This window comes from Tachypleus tridentatus, chromosome 2, assembly GCF_004210375.1.
Source record: "Tachypleus tridentatus isolate NWPU-2018 chromosome 2, ASM421037v1, whole genome shotgun sequence".
NCBI classification, from domain to species: domain Eukaryota; kingdom Metazoa; phylum Arthropoda; class Merostomata; order Xiphosura; family Limulidae; genus Tachypleus; species Tachypleus tridentatus.
Genome location: NC_134826.1, coordinates 40,044,215 through 40,064,720, shown reverse-complemented (window position 1 = coordinate 40,064,720; position 20,506 = coordinate 40,044,215). Strand labels below are relative to the sequence as shown.

At 34.1% G+C, this 20,506-nt stretch overlaps 1 protein-coding gene across 2 annotated transcripts in view; it reads left to right on the top strand.

The window, feature by feature from the left end:
* The first annotated feature begins 7,793 nt into the window (after positions 1 to 7,793).
* LOC143241325 (phospholipid phosphatase-related protein type 1-like) overlaps positions 7,794 to 20,506 on the top strand; it is a 38,480-nt gene continuing 25,767 nt past the window's right edge. For both annotated transcript variants that reach the window (XM_076484767.1, XM_076484768.1), the window contains exon 1: positions 7,794 to 7,969. The gene's annotated coding sequence lies outside the window, so the exon portion shown is untranslated. The remainder of the gene's footprint in view (positions 7,970 to 20,506) is intronic.

Genomic DNA, 20,506 nt, shown 5'->3' with positions numbered 1-20,506 from the left:
CTATTCTATTTAAAGTTGATTCTCTGCGAAGCTGTAAAGTTAAGGTGTTGACGGTCTAATAAAATAAGTTGTAAAATATTAGCCTTACGACACCAAATAAAATGTTGTTTTTTGAACACATAGGCAGGAAAAAAAAAGATATTTAATAACAATATTTCGAAAAACTGCTCTTTTCTCACAACGCTATTTTAAAACAAAATAACCGTTGTTTTTTTTCTGATCAAACACTTGATTACAAAGAAAACAATAGTTATTTAAGTAAGATTTCTATCACTTGCACTTTATAAAGCTAACAAGTCAATCTAACTATAACAAATAAGTTTTGAACAACATATTCACGAGCAAGTAGATTTGTTACTATGATATGATTAAATAAGGCGAGATAAAACTATATTAAAAAAATTACTATATGAATTCTACATGGACAAATTAATACAAGTATGAAATATATACATACAACTTTTGAAGATAAAATCCTTTCCCTTTTTATTAATACTATTTTGTGACAATTTGTTGCCGCTGTTTTAGCGTAGAGCAACAGAAAGAGATATTTGGACTCTATCGATCGCAGAAAATCAGATCCCTAATTTTGTGTTTTTCTTATAAAAAGCCACATCGAGCTATCTGCTGAGCTCACATGGAGGAATCGAACATCTGATTTTAGCGTTGTAAACCCGTCGACTTACCGCTGTACGAGCGGGGGGGGCTTTTACAACAAAGAAATAAATTTCTAGACTGAATGAGGAGTCATTAGTTTACTGTTCTGAAAATCTTGACGATTAGAAACTCTTACCAAGTTAAAAAAGTTTTGGTTTTTTAAATTAAATGTAAATTAAATTAATTAATAAAATTCCGTAAGACGTGAAAAAAGGATCTAATATATAAATAAATAAAGTTAGGATATGGCTTAAATTATTTTTATTTATTTATCAGAGTTTCGGACAGACGGCAAGCAGCCCTGAGAAGGACGTCCGCTTGAATGTTGCTAAATTTGTTTTGTTTGTTTGTTCTTGGTTTGGTTTGTTTTGAATTTCGCTCAAAGCTACTCGAGGGCTATCTGCGCTAGCCGTCCCTAATTTAGCAGTGTAAGACTAGAGGGAAAGCAACTAGTCATCGTCACTCACCGCCAACTCTTGGGCTACTCTTTTACCAATGAATAGTGGGATTGATTGCCACATTATAACGCCCCCACGGCTGAAAGGGCAAGGATGTTTGGTGTGACGAGATTCAAATCTGCGATTCTCATATTAAGAGTTGAACGCCCTAACCACTTGGCCATATTGCTACAAATAAGAAGTTTATTTTCACAAGTGCATAAAGTTTGTTTATTCATCTGAATCAAATACAGTTAATTATCTAAAAACATTAAATAAGTTGTAACAATCACATTGGTTAAGCTATACTAAATAAGAAAAAGCCATACTGTGCTAGTTGTTGTATCTATCACGGGGAATCGAGACACGGATTTAGTTCGTTTGCTAAGTGAAAATGGAGTAAGAAAATGAGTAATTCGGTGGAAAATATATATTAAAAAAACGGAAATCTGTTCTTTAATGCAATGATGTTTTTAGTTTCCTGAAGTCAAAAAATTAAATTGTGTTATACTCTTCTGTTATCCATATTGTTTGATGGTAGAAGTTCAAATGATAATAAATGGATTATAAATTTTGCCTATCAATTGTCATGGACCCAACGCAACTCGGTAGATACTGCATTACTGCCATTAAAGGTAAATAATGATATAAACGTCGCTCCATACTTTAGGGTTGTATGTATGCTATGGAATTTATAATTACATCCTTCTATTATATTAGAAAACGATAAGAGTTGAAACTTCTAAATTGGGAACAGTTATTGCACATAGCTCCCTCTAGCAGCTTTTTGTGTAATTCAACAAACAAAAGAACCATGTTAACTGACTACCCATAAAATTAACAAAATAAAAAGAGTTAAAATAATTTTAACTTCACAGGAAAGTGTATTTCCTTTAAAATTTTGTGAAATATTTTTATTACTTGTCTGATTTATATGTGACTATATGATATTATTTATAATAGCAGTGTATGCAGTAATTCAATATCCTCAATTTATTTATTAAGTAAATTTATAAGCATACAAGTATTTGAATATATAATACCTTCTAATAATTCATTGAGGTTTTATTTGGATATTATTTCTGTATGTACTTTTAAATAATAGTTTTTAGTCTATAACAAGCATATAAACCTCACAATAAGATATTTATGAGCTTAAGACAACATATTTTTATTACTATTTTTACTAACATTTTCCATTTCCTTTTTGGGTAACAGGCACTTAGACATAATCTTGTGTAAATAATTTATATTTAGATAGGTGTATGCAGATATGTGTCGTACGCGGATGGGTAAGTAGTAAGTTCATGGATTTACAACTTTCAAATCAAGGCCTCGATTCTCTGTGGCGAGAAGAGCTCAAATAACCCATTGTATAACACTTGTAAGATGAAAATATCAACATTAGGATATTCACAGAAATTGCTTTAAGAATAAATGTACGGTAGATTCGAATGAAGTTTATGCTCACATTGGTTTTAGATTATTAGTAATATGATTTAGCTCTTAGTCCTCAGAAAATTAATTCCTAGACAATAATCATTCGTGAACAGGCAAACGCTTACGCTTTTAGTCGTTGTGGCATTATAATGTCTCAGTTAATCTCACTACTCATTGTTGAAAGAGTTGCCCACAAATTAAAAGTTGTGTTGCTTGCTGTTGCTTTCTCTTTGGCCATCAGAGACAGCGACAAAAGCTTTGCCATAAACGTAAAAACAAAACTTTATCACTTTAATTATTGTGCAAGACTTAACCTCATCAAAGTTTGTGTCATGTATAAATTACATGAAAAATAGCTTCACATGACCACTTGTATCTAAGGGTGAAGTCTGTTAAAAAGAGTACACATCTTAATATAGAACAGTGCTGCATAATAATAATACATGTATTTAAAAAGGAAAAAACCTAATAAAATATCAACTGACGGTTAATAAATAAGATTTCTTGTTATAAAATTTGAGATTATCATAGCGTAAAACCAGGAATTTCGAGGTAGCTTTGTCCCTATCTTTTCCGTATATATTTTTAAAAATATATAACATTAGGGTGCGTCAAAAAACAAAAAGTTATGACACTCAGTCGCTCGCTTATAATTTGATTCCATTCAATGAAAAAAATATGCTAGCGTAAAATTCAATCCAATACATTAATATTTAGGGGTTGCGCAATGCGCACAAAATAACAACGTGCTTCCGGAACCAAACGAAAAGTTGGCATTAGTGAAAGGCTAGCTTCGGCTTTAGACAGAACCCAGATCAGTGACCGAAAAGCCGCGCAAATTTTGCTTCCTTTTGCAGCTCATATTGGACATAATATCGAGGATCTTGCCATTAGCCCAAGTTCCATAAGGAGGAAACGAATTACTAACCGTACTCTTCTAGCAGCTGAATTGAAGGAAAGTTTTTCTCCAAACGTTCCTTTGACATTACATTGGGATGGTAAGCTGATGCCTGACTTGGTTGGCAGAGAGAACATCGAACGTTTGGCAATTTTAGTTTCAGGTGAAGGTGTAGAGAAGATTCTTTCAGTGCCCAAGATGTGGGGATGCAAATTCCGTAGCTTCTGAGATTGGATCAGTTTTAGTTGAATGGAATGTAAAAGACAGAATTAAATCGCTTTGCTTTGACACCACGGCGACCAATACAGGATCCAAATCTGGCGTCTGTCTGAGGATTGAAATGTTACTTGAACGTGAGCTCTTGCACCTTGTCTGTAGACATCACATTTTGGAGATTCTTCTGAGCGCTGTATTCTCTACTCTCGTGATAGAGACATCAAAAAGTCCAGATATTACTTTGTTTTTAAACTTTAGAGATTGTTGGCCTAAAATTAATAAAACTAAGTACATAACAGCAGTAGAAGCAATGCCACTCCGAATACAGCCTTGGAAGGATTATATTCAATTTTGTCAAAATCTCCTTCAATCTCATCAACCACGGGACGATTATAAAGAGCTCTTGGAATTAGCTGTCATTTTTCTTGGATCTCTTCCACACGGACGTTCTTCAGTTTCTTTCCGTACTTCTGGTGCTGTACATCGTGCACGATGGATGGCTCGAGCAATATATTCTCTAGAAATTTGGATGTTCCAAGAGGTGTTTGGTAGACTGCAACCACGGCCTGCTTCATCTCGTGTTTCATTTGACGCACATTTCTTCAGCAAACTTGGCGATTTGTGTGTCTTTATAACTAAACATTACTTGCTCTCATGGTTTACAGCTAAGGATGCTTCCGTGGCAGCTCGAAGGGACCTTACACTACTCAAGGAACTTGCATTGCATGAAAATCATATGATTAAGGAAGTTGGTACAAAGACATGAATCAGCATTTATGGTATTTATCTGAGGTTGCAGTTGGGCTTGCGCTCTTTGATGACGGTGTAACGAATAGCGACAAACTCAAGATGGTCTCAAATATGAATACCGTGAAAGGATCTCCTAGGCCAACTCCACGTTTAACAGTTGATGCTGCAAGCAATGCTGTTTCCAGAAAACTTCCAGATTTTTTTACCTCGGCAACGAAGAAAATTTTCTACCATCTGGATATTAGTAGCGCATTTTTATCATTACCACCGAAAGAGTGGAGCGCCTCCGAAGAGTACAAACAAGGAAAGGACATAGTAAAGAAACCTTTTGTGACAAATAACGCAGCTGAAAGAGGAGTAGCTTTAATTCAACAGTTTACGGCAAAGGGCCGCACCAAGAACGAAGATCAATTTCAGTATATGATTCAGGTGGCAGAAGAACATCGGCGAACATAATGAGAAGGGGGCAGGCAAGATAAAACTTCAATGAAATAAATTTTTCTTTCAAGTTTTTATGTTTTTGCTAATTGTATAATCAATAAATATTAAATAATTTCTTTAAATAATTTAATTACCATTAACAATGTAATGTAGGGTAAATTTAAGGAAAATAGTGAACTTTGCAAGGGATGCGCGACCCCTAAATACTTCGTGATTGAAATGAAACTTTGTCTATGTTCTTTTCTCATGCAGTGGCACAACTGAGCAACTGAGCAAAAAAATTGGGACATTTTAATTTTTATCCTTTATCCGCTGACGCACCCTAATATAACATGCTTATTGACCTAACTTGTAATGTAGTATTGAAGACATTAATCAAAACATACAACTGAGATAACACAGTTGAATAACTTTTACAGTGACGTAGTGTTACATTTTGTAAAGCAGGAGTTGCGTCAAAATCTGTAAGATGTGTGACGTCACCATTAGACTACCTACTACTGATATTAGCTCCATATTAAATACACATATATTACCAAAAGAAAACATGCGACTCAACTTTCTTCAAATTAAGCATTAAGGGAAAACAACAGACACTGGAAGTACTTTCGCAGGGACCCCGAAACCGTTCTGTTTCAAGAATAAAAATAATCTAATCTATGTCACAGAAGTCCTCTTTTAACCCCAAATATGTACATATCGTAAGAACTTTCGTTAACAAATCCATATTAACAGGACAATGTCATTTTATTCGTATGTTCGTCACAGATGAGTCAGTGTCTCTTCTTGTGATCGATGGATTTGTGTGTGTGTGTTTCTTTAGCAAAGTCACATCGAGCTATCTGCTGAGCCCACCGATGGATTTATTTGTTTTGTTTTTGAATTTCGCACAAAGCTACTCGAGGGCTATCTGTGCTAGCCGTCCCTAATTTAGCAGTGTAAGACTAGAGAGAAGGCAGCTAATCATCACCACCTACCGCCAACTCTTGGGCTATTCCTTTACTAACGAATGGTGGGATTGACAGTCACATTATTCGCCCCCATGGCTGAAAGGGCGAGCATGTTTGGTGTGACGAGGATTTAAACCCACGACTCCCAGATTACGAGTCGAGCGTCTTATCCGTCTGGCCATGCAGGGCTGATTTGCGTATGAAGAGTTAATGATAACTGGTTTATATGCGTCGCAAAAATTGTTGAGGGTGACTATCTTTTTTGTGGTTTGGTTTTACTGTAGAGAAGCACCAACATTAATGGATGAACAGATATATGCGCTTACTGGTCTTTGGCATAATAACATAGTACTAGACCACATTTTGCAAAATTTCGTAAAGCTCATTTGGACTAGATTCTGTCATGGTATAAGATAGCGCCTAGTATCATGCTGCCAAGATTGTAATGGAGTTATGTGGACATACGAATGTAGTTTTTGTTGTTGCTAATGTTTTCGTGCAAAGTTACACAAAGGGCTATCTACGCCCTTCCCGCTACGGGATGTTTCATCCCACATTTTAACGTTGTAAGTTCGTAAAGCTGCTGCTGACCTATCGAGGGACGTATACCATTAAACGACTGAATGTCTCACACTGGTTCAGCGGTAAGTCTACGGATTTACAACGCTAAAATCAGGGGCTCCATTCCTTTCGGTTGACTCATCAGATAGCCCGATGTGGCTTTGCTATAAGAAAACACACACACATACTAAACGGCTAAATATATACATAAATAAATAGCTCATAAAGTGTTCATTTAATGTTGTTTAATAAGAATAAATTTGTATTATCTCACTCGTAATTTATTAGAATTACTAATGTAGTTTTTATTAGTTAAAGCTGAAGTTGCATGATCCGCTTCGGAAATGAAATGTGTTTATTTGTTTTTGGTATTAAGAACATAGCTACACAATGGGCTGTCTGTGCTCTCCCTACCACAGGTATCAAAATGCAGTTTCTATCATTATGAGTCCACGGACGTACCCAAGTGCCACTGTTTTTGCTTTTTCTTAAAATATGTTACGGAACTTGTACAAAGTTCGGACGAAGGTTAATGAACTGTTTAATGCCACTTTTTATTTTACAAATGTTGTTTAATTATTTGTAACTTTTGACAGCTCACTAGTAAAAATAATAGATTTGTTTGTTTTCTTGTAGCAAAGCCACATCCAGCTATCTGTTGAGTCTACCGAGGGGAATCGAACTCTCTAATTTTAGCGTTTTAAATTCTAAAATTACCATTGTACCAGCGGGAAACGATAAGAATAGAAGGAACAAACTTTTAGTAATAGTGTATGTTTAACGGATGTGTAATATTAACTTACAGTGAGAGTGACAATACTTTGAGCCACACGGATGTATATTTTATTTACTGGGTTGGTGACGACAGTGTCTAATATTATTTCAATTATGCCTTACTTGTTATAGAGCAAGCTTCTCGCTCTAAACATAAGCTCGTCATGTCATTTCGACTTCCGCTTATAACACATATAAAACTCTGGTTTAAACACATTTTTTCCTACATGTTTCTTATAGTGTTAGAGACAATTAAAGTATATAAAATAGTTAGTGACACTGAACTTAAAGTTTATCAACCAATTTGCTTTTACATGGCGACACCTAATGCTGAAAGATTTGGATACGCATTTTATGATTGTATTTTATTCATGCATTTAAATTTTATGAGGCTAACTTCTACAGATATCAATTTGTATTTGCACTAATTCATTTGTAATAACGTGTTGTATATGGCTGTATATATATATATATTTATTTACATAGTTAAAACCTTTTTCTTTTAACTGAAAACTAAGGCATTTATTACAAAGTAGTAGCACTGTTACTGGCTCCACACACACACACACACTAACGACAGCACGGGGTTCGTTCCCTGAAAATTCTTTTGTTTACGACGAGAGCGTCGATTTATTGACGCATGCGCATTATGCACCAAGTGATAGGGCAGTACTAGGCTATTGACGATGCGTGAAAAGACTTGTGGTTCAGGGCTTGGAAGCTAGAAATAGAGTGAACTGGGTTCCTTGTTCAGGATTTCATTTACGGGAACTGGATGAATTTGTGGAATCTTTGAAAGTGCACCAGAAACAGCGATGTCTCAGTAGTTAAACAGACATTTAAAGGTGAGATATATATTGCGTAATAAGTAGGTATGCACCGATCTCAACACTGCGTCTTTAATCTGGTGTTTCAACCATCGTGATGACGTACACTTCTATCTTATGGTTTTTAACACAATATTTTCTTATTATTTTTTCAAAAAATAGTTAACCCTATCAAAATGCTTCCCATGTCAACTAAATATTGTTTAAAAATGTGTCATTTTCGTGGATTCATTAATTAGCAGGAAAATTTCTATTTTTACTTTAAACTAATGATAACGAGGGTATAGCTCACCATGTAAATATTACTAAACTCTCTTTGTAGATCACTATATGTCGTCCATCGATCAATACTGATAATTCATTTCTCCTATATATTATTCTGCACATCACTCACACAATACTCTAATAATTCCATGTTTATTTTATTCAGATAACTCTGTGCTACTCTTTCTTCGACACTTACCATTAATTGTGTTCTACATTCTGTACAGATAACTCTGTGCTACTCTTTCTTCGACACTTACCATTAATTGTGTTTTACATTCTGTACAGATAACTCTGTGCTACTCTTTCTTCGACACATACAATTAATTTTGTTCTACATTCTGTACAGATAACTCTGTGCTACTCTTTCTTCGACACATACCATTAATTGTGTTCTACATTCTGTACAGATAACTATGTGCTACTCTTTCTTCGACACATACCATTAATTGTGTTCTACATTCTGTACAGATAACTCTGTGCTACTCTTTCTTCGACACATACAATTAATTTTGTTCTACATTCTGTACAGATAACTCTGTGCTACTCTTTCTTCGACACATACCATTAATTGTGTTCTACATTCTGTACAGATAACTATGTGCTACTCTTTCTTCGACACATACAATTAATTTTGTTCTACATTCTGTACAGATAACTCTGTGCTACTCTTTCTTCGACACATACAATTAATTTTGTTCTACATTCTGTACAGATAACTCTGTGCTACTCTTTCTTCGACACATACAATTAATTTTGTTCTACATTCTGTACAGATAACTCTGTGCTACTCTTTCTTCGACACATACAATTAATTTTGTTCTACATTCTGTACAGATAACTCTGTGCTACTCTTTCTTCGACACATACCATTAATTGTGTTCTACATTCTGTACAGATAACTCTGTGCTACTCTTTCTTCGACACATACCATTAATTGTGTTCTACATTCTGTACAGATAACTCTGTGCTACTCTTTCTTCGACACATACAATTAATTTTGTTCTATATTCTGTACAGATACTCTGTGCTACTCTTTCTTCGACACATACCATTAATTTTGTTCTACATTCTGTACAGATAACTCTGTGCTACTCTTTCTTCGACACATACCATTAATTGTGTTCTACATTCTGTACAGATGACTATATGCGACTCTTTCTTCGACACATACAATTAATTGTTTTCTGTATTCTGTACAAATAATTCTGTGCTACTCTTTCTTCGACACATACAATTAATTTTGTTCTACATTCTGTACAGATAACTCTGTACTACTCTTTCTTCGACACATACCATTAATTGGGTTCTACATTATGTACAGATGACTATATGCGACTCTTTCTTCGATAAATACCAATAATTGTGTTCTATATTCTGTACAGATGACTATATGTGACTCTTTATTCGACGTATACAATTAATTGTGTTCGGTATGCTCTATAGATAATTAATTGTGTTCGGTATGCTCTATAGATAATTAATTGTGTTCGGTATGCTCTATAGATAATTACATATTACTCCTCCTTCTATATATAATAATAAATGTTGTTATCTATGCTGTACAAAAAAATCTACGTGCTATTTTATTTTCTGTATATATCATTATACCTTATATTTATACCTGTAAAAACACTTTCTTTTCTATTTACAAACAACCTAATACTCTTTTCGGTCACATAAATTACTGAATAATATTTTCCCTTTTAAATATGCACCCAGTGTTTATAATTCTGTCTAGAAAGTTTGACCCGTGATAATACAGTTTAAAGTAACATAGTTGAAGTATCGTGAAAGTTAATTGAAAAATGTACGTTTCAATGACTTAAAACACAAATTCTAACGTTTTCCTCAGATGATTAATCATACGAATATTTGTTGTTCTGTGCAATTCACTTAATGTCAAGATATGTGTAATATGTTCGGTGAAACATTGTATGAAACACATTCTGGTCTTATAAGCATTTAAGTTAATCCATATGTGCAACATGTTGTCTTTTATGTCTTCTCATGGCAAAAATCAATAGTTCAATAATGTTATTTTTGTATGGTTGTCAGTATATGCACTAGATTTTCCAGGGTTAATGTACTCGATTATGTAGTACAAAAATATGTTTACTAGAAAAAAAAAAGTGATAAAGGTAGCTCACGTGCTGCACACAGCGGATTAAACGAGATCGTTGATTATAAGGCGAATGATAAAAAAAATGCGAATATTTTAGACGATACATCGAAGAATGATACCGATTAAAGAAGGTAGAGGAAAGCAGTACATATGTGATCAACAGGCTATATTAAAATAACTTGCAGAAACTATCAACGTACATGATTGCACGGAAAGATGGTGAACAATAGTATACATGAGGTAAAAGATGATAAACTGAGAAAAACCAACACAGGTATTGTATTTCTGTGATCTGTGGTATGTCAATGAAAGGTTATGAGTAGAGATAAGGACGTAAACGTACATTGCTCATATAGTTCATCAAAAAATATACCAAAGAGAGAAAATTTCCTTGGTTATACAGAGAGTTGAGTACGTTATATTAAAACGATTTTGCATAAGCAAATAAGCAAGCTACGTAACAAACACGGTCAATACGAAGTAGTGGTGGAACCGAATGTATAAGAACTAAATTTCGACACTGTTTGGCGTCTTTTAGTCTGTGTGATGCTAATTAAAACTGATAGCTTTTGGATAAGATATGTAATAGCCTTTTACAACACAAAATATTTCTACATTCGAGTCATAAAGGCGTGTTCAGATTGGGTATTTATAAATTTTAAGATGAAGATACTTCTTTTATTTGACCATATTGAAAAATGCTACTGAGAGACGTATAACAAGCCATACTGTGAAAAGAAAAATGCGGCGTCTTGAAACAGGTATTTACAAATACAAAGATCAGTGCAAAATTCATCTACGTGTCTCAGGCAACAGCAGTAAAGACAGTCAAGAAGGATCTCCTTCTGGAAAGGTGAAAAAATCAAGTTACTTCCACGACACATCCGATCAAACGTCATATACCAGTTCATGTGAAGATGTATCGGCCAAGTCACCTATGGATTTTTGTGCAATTGGACTGTTGAAATGGGTGTATGAAAACCTTCGTCCACTTGATGGATTATGAAAAGAGATGCAGGGAGGAGGACCCTGCGTTAAGAAGAAACCTTTTGCAATAGAACTATGTTTCAGTGCTATTTTTTAAAATGCACGGTCGTCAGGTAGAGCATAACCGGATGTGACAACTTGGATTGTAACAACGTGATGAGGCTCCAAATTATTTTTAATATAACAGGCTTAACATTCGTACTAAGAACATCGATTTGAGAATATACACACACACGTTCAGAGTGCAGTGACTAAGGGCTTCACTGCACAAAAATCAACTGCTGGTTGATAACGGGGAAGACATTGTGGTAAAGGAAATTGGTAATTACTGAAAAAAAATATGTAGCAGCAACTTGATTTATGTTGCCGAGTTACTTTATGTAAAAAAAAAAAAAACAACTTAAAATGTATCAAATTACGATGCTAATTAGATGAAATATTCGTACAATTACACTTGTGATACACTGTGAGAAAGACGGAATAATTTGCAATAACTGCAAAATGCAAATGAGACCCTAGAAACATCAAGAAGATGTTAACTAGATTAACAATGGCTTATGATATACATGTGTTACACAGCATAAAAATATGAAGGAAGCATTTAGTGAAAAAAAAAATATATATGTATATGTGATATGGTCCACTAGAAAGAATATGATAGAAAGTTTATTGATGATAAAAAACAACAACCAAAACGCATTCAGAAATCTTTATTGTAATTTATTTCTGCCTATGTTTATTTGGTTAATTTATTGAAGCTCTATAGTTTTAGCAGATTCAACTGGTATGATAGTTTAATATATTGTTATAATATACTTTGCTATATAACTAGATATGATAGTTTAATATATTGTTATAATATACTTTGCTATATAACTAGATATGATAGTTTAATATATTGTTGTGCCATAATTTGCTATATAACTAGATATGATAGCTTGATATATTGTTATAATATAATTTGCTATATAACTAGATATGATAGTTTAATATATTGTTATAATATACTTTGCTATATAACTAGATATGATAGTTTAATATATTGTTGTGCCATAATTTGCTATATAACTATGTATGATAGCTCAATGTATAGTTCTTTAATTTGTCTAGATAATTAGTACGATAGTTTAAGATACAACTCTTTAATTTATTCAGATCATTAGTACGATATTTCAAGATATAGTTCTTTAATTTGTCTAGATAATTAGTATGATAGTTTAACCCTGGAATTACTAATAGGATTCTATCGGGTTTCTAAAAAAGTTTTACTTGTGCATAACATTGGAATGCTCAGTAGAAAATCTCAAACTATATGGCTTAAATTTTGTTATTCAATACTTATAAACTCGCATACGTGGACGCCCGCCGAAATATTTTCAGAGGGGGGCATATTTATGTAGGGGATCATCCTTTATAGAGTAAGTGAACAAACTAAAAGAATATGTGTTATGTGTGCTTAGACACAAATATAAATTTACAGTTGTAATAAAAATTACTAAAAATATTTTGTCTAACAACGGGTATCTATGCTCGGATATAACATTTTTCTTTATGTTTTTGATAAAATGTAGACTTGTACGCTTGTTTAGAATTTTGAAATATTTTGAACGTGTGAAGCGGTTAATAATTTTAGCCACTAGAGCTTAATTGTTCATGATCTTTTAAAGTTGTAGATGTTTCGGTACACATGTATCTATGGTCCGGCATGGCCTAGCGCGTAAGGCGGGCGACTCGTAATCCGAGGGTCGCGGTTCGCGCCCCGTTGGGGTGTATAATGTGACGGTCAATCCCACTATTCGTTGGTAAAAGAGTAGCCCAAGAGTTGGCGGTGGGTGGTGATGACTAGCTGCCTTCCCTCTAGTCTTACACTGCTAAATTAGGGACGGCTAGCACAGATAGCCCTCGAGTAGCTTTGTGCGAAATTCCAAAAAACAAACAAACAAAACAAAAACATGTATCTATAACAGCAAGTGTGCAAGCTGACGTTGGCGTGTTTAACGATCAGAAAACATTGTTACATGAACTGTAGTTTCTCATGACACTGAATAAAGTTAACCCTTGTAAGGGTGCTGTTATAAAGAAGATAATGTTGAAATTATGCTCAAAAGGGAAGTAATTAATTTGCTTACAGTGTAAAGTCAGACTTTTTTTGTTTTAATCAATCCAAAGTCAAGTTAGATAAATCATTTGCTGGGAAGATGTAATCTTGTGAATTCGTAAAGAGATTGTAAGATTTGTTTTCGTTTGTAGTTGAGTACAAAGCTACACAATGGGCTATCTGTGCTTTGCCGACTACGGATGTCGAAATGCAGTTTCTAGCGTTGTAAATCTGAAAACGTTCTAGGTGTTTATAACTTGGTATTGTCTTTAGTTTTATCTTTCTGACTTGGTTTAATATAATACTTTGTCTATCTTAGATCATATTTATTTTCGATTTTCTAAGCTCCATTTGATTTACAACATGTAACTTACCCATCTAAGCAAAGAGTTCTGTTTATATGAAGACGTATTCGTCAAGAAGAAAATACACTTGGAAACGCTCACATTTAAAATTCATTTAATTTGGTAAGAACAGTTTAAGATAACCTCATAAGAGTAAACTCTATTCTACTTTCATACAATGTATATATATATATTTACTGTGATGTATCGCTATTATCGCAAACGATCCAACTGCAAAATAGTATCATTAGGCTTAATAAGACTAACCGGTTGGATTTGTTAGTTAGCAGAAGATCTTTCATAAGTACATAAAATAAAGTATACTTCACAAATTTATTTAATTATATACGCACTTGTAAATCTTTTGTGAAAGCTGAATCAGCCCATTTGAAAATTATTCTTTAGTCAAGACGACATTAAAGAAACGGTTCTAATTCATGAAAGTTTAAAAATTACTTTGTAATATGAATTACAATATTATTTTGAACATAACCTATGGGGACTCATTGTTTAGAATACTCTAACACAAAATACCGTGATCGGCTGTTTTAAAAAGAGTAAATTCGAGTGCGTTTGCTACGTTTATACGTAAAACAAATGGTCAACCGCATATTTTAATTTGAAAGCAACAGACTTTTATCAGATTTACCTTAGGATTCATAAATGACTTTCGAGTGTATATATCAAACACTGTGGGTGGGGGGACAACGACAAATTGTTCTTGAAAAATAAAATTATTTGTTGGAGAAATGCAAATATATATTGTTACGAACATAACAGCTTGACAAGGTTATACTTCTAGTTATTAGTAGAAAACAGATTACCTGTTCTAGAACAATCACGAATCAGTTCGTGGTGACGAAAACCCACTTGAAGCAAAAACATATCTCCTAAGAAGGTCTAAACATTGTTCTCTGCTTTATTAGTAAAAGTGTTAATACCCGTACTAGCCGTCTTGAGATACATAATCACGAAACAGATTATCAATTTCAAATTAAACACGATTTTAAACATCCATTATCTCATTTTAACACTGTCTACATAATTAAGTTTACACTTCAATAATTCCATGCTCTTATTAATAAATTCCTTAGATTGTAAAGAGACAACATCTGAAAGTTGAAAATAAAACAAATCATTAATTATTTCGCAGGTTATCAAAAATGGTTACTTAACCATTGATTTTTCAACTTATAAGGTTCTTACAGCTTTTTTCCTTTCTAGCTATAATTTCTGATGCTGAGTAACTTATATAACGTAATACCGGAATATCTTTAAAAAGTTCTGTTATAATGACCTTCAACAGGTTATAACTATTTTCGCCTTCCATAACAATCTAATTTCACTAATATTTATTTACTGAACCAATACATAGAGGGTTATCATAGCCTGGTGGTTAAAGCACTCGACTCAAAAGTTGGAGGTCGCAGGTTCGAATCTCTGTTACTGGATATGGTCATCCTTTAAGCAGGAGACGTTATAATGTGTAGGTCAATCCCACTATTCATTAGTAAGAGTAGCTCAAGAACTGGTGGTGGGCGGTGTTGACTAGCTGCTTTCCCTCCAGTCTATCACTGTTAAATTAAGCATAGTTAATCCAAAAATTCACATCAAACCCTGATATTTACAATGCTAGAAAGAGAGTTTCGATACTCATGCTGGGCAGAGCACAGATAGCTCCACGTGTAGCTTTGTGCCTAATTTCAAACAAACAAAAACTATGATGCCTATTAACAATACTTGCACCGTTAAAAGCAATTGTAAACAAATATTTCAAAATAATACAATATTTATAAAAATTGACACAAGAAGCTATTTAGGAGGTAATGCAACACGGTATTCCAAAACAACTGGTTTATAGTTTTTTATCAAACCTCAACATACTCCTTACAAGAGCTGCAAGTAACCAATCATTTTTGAGGACTGAAAACACGATTTTAATACCAGCTTCCAATCAGAGCAAGCAATCTAGTTACAGCGAAATTAAAATTCAACCTGAGAAAGGTAACGAGTGTATTTAATTAAATATATTTTTTCTTATGTCCTTATTTATAAACAATTGTAATGCATATTGTATTTCATAGTGCTAGTTTCGTATCAATAGGGACAGTTATTATTACAATACGTATTAGGAGTATCGTATAAAGTTTCTGACTGTACGTTTGTTTTTAAAGTACGTTAATTATATGAAATTATTTTAAACTCCAAAACACGTATGGAAATACTTAAAGCAATCTCGACCTATTAAATCCTTAAGATGATTTCTCGTTTAAAGGCGACCAATTTAATGATAAGTGAACACATTATTCCATAATAATTCTAGTATTCACATTCTCTGATAGTTTAATGTTATTTTTCTTACAATTTCTCAATCCAAAAACTATTATATAGACGGGCTTTAGTCACAGTCATACATTTGATCCAAATCAGATTACTTTCAGTCCTCTGCTCTCGATTACATTATTTATGTCGGATCCTTTTATGAGGAAAGATGAAGCTGCATTTTTAATAACATCGGGTATTCTCGGAAACATTACAGAAAAAAAAAAAGATAAATTTAATCATACTCCAGGTAACCTCAGTTTGATTATGTGTATGTATATATGTATGTGTATTTTTTGTTTCATACAATAATCATTATAACCTTACTTTTTTATGCTTGGGGATATTTTGCTTTAAAATCCCTTTGTCATTCTTTAACTTTATATGAAACAGTGACAACAAAACAAATCATTTAAACGTCTATTTCATTAACTGTAATCATATGTTTGAGTGTAATATTCTGTTGCTGTTGGCATTTTAAAACTACGTAGAGAAACATAATTCAATTGTTATTTGAAAACTGACGAAAGTGGTAGAAGACAATGGGATCTTAATTTTGTATATCTTGGCTTTGTCCCAGTGGCATAGCGGAATGTCTGAGGACTTACAGCGCTAGAAACAGTGACATAGCGGAATGTCTGAGGACTTACAGCGCTAGAAACAGTGACATAGCGGAATGTCTGAGGACTTACAGCGCTAGAAACAGTGACGTAGCGGAATGTCTGAGGACTTACAGCGCTAGAAACAGTGACGTAGCGGAACGTCTGAGGACTTACAGCGCTAGAAACTGTGACATAGCGGAACGTCTGAGGACTTACAGCGCTAGAAACTGTGTTTCGATATCTGTAGTGGGCAGAGCTCGTATAACCCATTGTGCAGCTTTGTGATTAATTTAAACAATCAAACTCATAGGTTATTTTAATATGTAATTATGTACAGATTGTGTAGTCACGGAACGTATTTGTGAAGTGATAACATTTTATTAGGGGACAGTGGCTAAAAATGTTTCAATATTGTTCAGTGCAAAAAAATGATTTAAAATATATCATTAAAATGTTTGTGTGCTATTAAACACAAAGCTGCATAGTGGGTTATCTGTGCTGTGACTACCACGGCTATCGAAACTCGGTTTTTAGAGTTATAAGTCTTCAGATTTAATGCTGAGCCAAAAATCAAATAAACAAAAATTCTAATATTATTTGTGGAGTTCAAAAAATGAATATAAACTTATCGATATTAGTGACTTGAAACTATTACCAAATGTCATAAAAAATGTATAGTTAAAAAAAAAATTCCCACCCCTTATTTCACCAATGTGCGTGCAGTGATAAATGTTCCTTTAAAAACAGCCAGCGCTTTGACCAATAATATTTCAAATTACAACATGAAGAGTATTCGAGAAGTGAGAGATTGAGTGTGGATGTAGAAGAAACAGAATTAGCAGCTCTTTGTCTATTTCATATCTGTTTTAAACAACCAACACATGACGATGACAACACTCACCTTCCAACGAACACTTTTTCTTCCTGTTTGTGTAGACATAATAATCAACTGTTTGTCAGATCTGTTTCGAACATTTAACAAAACCTAATGATACCATTTAACCTATAACACAACATTTTCAGTGGTGATTTTGTGTGTACAGTTATTTTGTTTTTTAACTCTTTTTTTCATAACAGAAATGTTTCATTAAGCTATCTATTTAGATTTAGTGGACCGTTGTTTTCTTCTCTTTTAGTAACAGAGTATTACGAATGAAAAATATTGTTCAGACACGATAACAAATGTATCATTCATACCTCAACTTCCAGCTATATGGCGTTAGGTGTAAAAAACAACTTAGTTGGGTTTTGTACTTTTCTTTTGAACGAAGAAGAGGCCCAGCATGGCCAAATGGTTAGGGTGCTCGACTCGTAATCTGAGGATTGCGAGTTCGAATCTCCGTTGAACTAAACATGTTTGCCATTTCAGCTGTCGGGATGTTATAATGTTACGATCAATCCCATTATTCGTTGGTAAAAAAGTAACATAAGAGTTGGCGGTGAGTTGTGATGACTAGCTGCATTCTCTTCAGTTTTACACTGCTAAATTAGGGTTTGGTTTGATTTTTTTTAAATTTCGCACAAAGCTACAAGAGGGCTATCTGAACTAGTCGTCCCTAATTTAGCAGTGTAAGACTAGAGGGAAGACACTCACTACTGACTGATATCTCCTATATTATGATCAGCTGGGCTGATGAGAGCTACTTAGTTGATCCAAGTAGTATGGGCTTTGTTTTTCATCATGAATAAATATACATTTTTCATATTTGAAACAACAGCCAATTTACAGTCTTCGATATGCTGAACTTAGAAAACTTTTATTGAATATATTCGATACCTCCCCCGTGTTTTTTGTTTTTCAAGCTTGTTTTAACCAGTTAAATAAATATCAAGGCAAAATTCTACAAAGGCCATTTGCTGTTACTACCAGTGCCGGAAACAAGTGGGAGGGAAGGTAACCACCCTGGCGTCTCCGACCGTACAAATTGCGATTTCTGCCTGCTAAGCTTGAAAGAGATTCAATATGCATAATCGACTGGCGTGTCGTCGTATTCGAGCCTGTTTTAAACAACTAACCAAGTTATCACGTCGTAATTTAACGGCCATTTTCTGTTACTGATGTTAAACAACAACAAAAAGAAAACTGATAAGAAAGAGCTGTAATTTTCTGATCTTGCAAATTATGAACATTAAATGTTTAACTTAAATGTCACCGACGTGTTAAAAGCCAAACGTAAGATACGCGTGACAGAAAATTCGACAATGTGGACTTTTTGTGGACTTTTCGAGACATTATACTGTCTTGGTAGCCATAGCTTTGTTCATTACAAGCGTGTGGATGATATAAAGACGAAGAATTGGATCGACCCCTCATGTACAGCAGACGTGAGTCACTTTGCTGACTCGTACATGGGAATAAAGAGCTCCACCCCCTGTCCTTTCCCCATCATGCGCGTGGATCACGCACTTTATTACTAGTGTCTGAAAATTCTCTGGTGATGACTGGTAGCGCCACCAAATTTAAGAGCACTGGTTATATTGCAATCTTTTTCTTATGTTCAATTGATGGTCTCTTGCTTATTCTTATTCCGGGTTTGTTTTCGTACTTCGTTGAATCGCTTGCAATCCAGGAAATACTTGATCTTGATGTATAGGTTGTATATTAAACTTTTATCTTTGCGTGAAATGTATATTCTGGAGTGGACCAAGGGGGGTCACGTAATGACCTTTACCTGAACTTATTTCGTTACGCTATATACACATGCGATTAATAAAAAGAAATCACAGCGCAAGTTGAATATAAAGTAGAACCAACAATAATACTGAGGCAGTTTTAAAGGATCCTTTACTGTATAATAACCACTGAGAGTACATTCTCTTTTCATCTGCATTGCGTTTACTTTGTAAACGATGTAAGCATCTACAAAGAAGATAAATAGAAATAGAATCCTCTGGATAATTTGCTCGTCAATGAAAATACAAACAAACAATCCCTTTTAAAAAAAAGTGCATTATCTCAGGAGAAGATTTTATTGCATAATACATCATCGTAGGTAGATGAAAATAATACGTTACGAAGTGCATTGAAATTTTTGTAAGAAGAATTCAGGACGCAAAATAAATCACTTCAAGTGGGGAAAAGTCGTTTGTCTCTTGTTTGTAGCTTGGTGGCTCAAAGACAAGCTTGAGAGCTTTGAAACTAAGATTTGGGATTTAATCTCTGTAGTGGAAACAGCACATAGAGCTCGTGATGCATTTTTGTATCCAAACATCCTCTCGCTCAGATTAACGTGTAAAGTTGCCCATTCTCAGTGGTTCAGCGCTAAACTTGAAGACTTACAACTCTAAATATTTGGGTTCGATACCTGCGGTGGATACAACTCATATAGCCCATTGTGTGACTTTGTGATTAAATTCAAGCTTGTAAACTACGTTTAAAGTTGACCTGGCATGGCTAGGTGGCTGGAGGGTTCGTATGGTAATATGAGGGCTTGACCTTTTAGCTGTGGGGGCGTTGTAATGTGACTGTCAATCCCGGTGGTTAAAGAGTAGCACAAGAGTTGACGATGGGTGATGACGACTACATGTCTTCCCTCTACCCCGTTATTACTAAATTAGAGACGGCTAGTGCAGATAGCCCTAGTATAGCTTTGCGCGAAATTCAAAACAAGAAAAGGAAGTGTTTAAAGTTTGTTTGTCAATCGATAAGTTTACGAAACCTTTACACCTTAAAGATAGCACTTTAAAACATTGGTAAAATACATTAAAATATATTTGTTTAAACAGAATAAAGAAAAAATAACCTTTTATTTATTTACGAATTTCACGTAAAGCTACACAAGGGCTATCTGAGTAAGTATGCACGTATGTTTT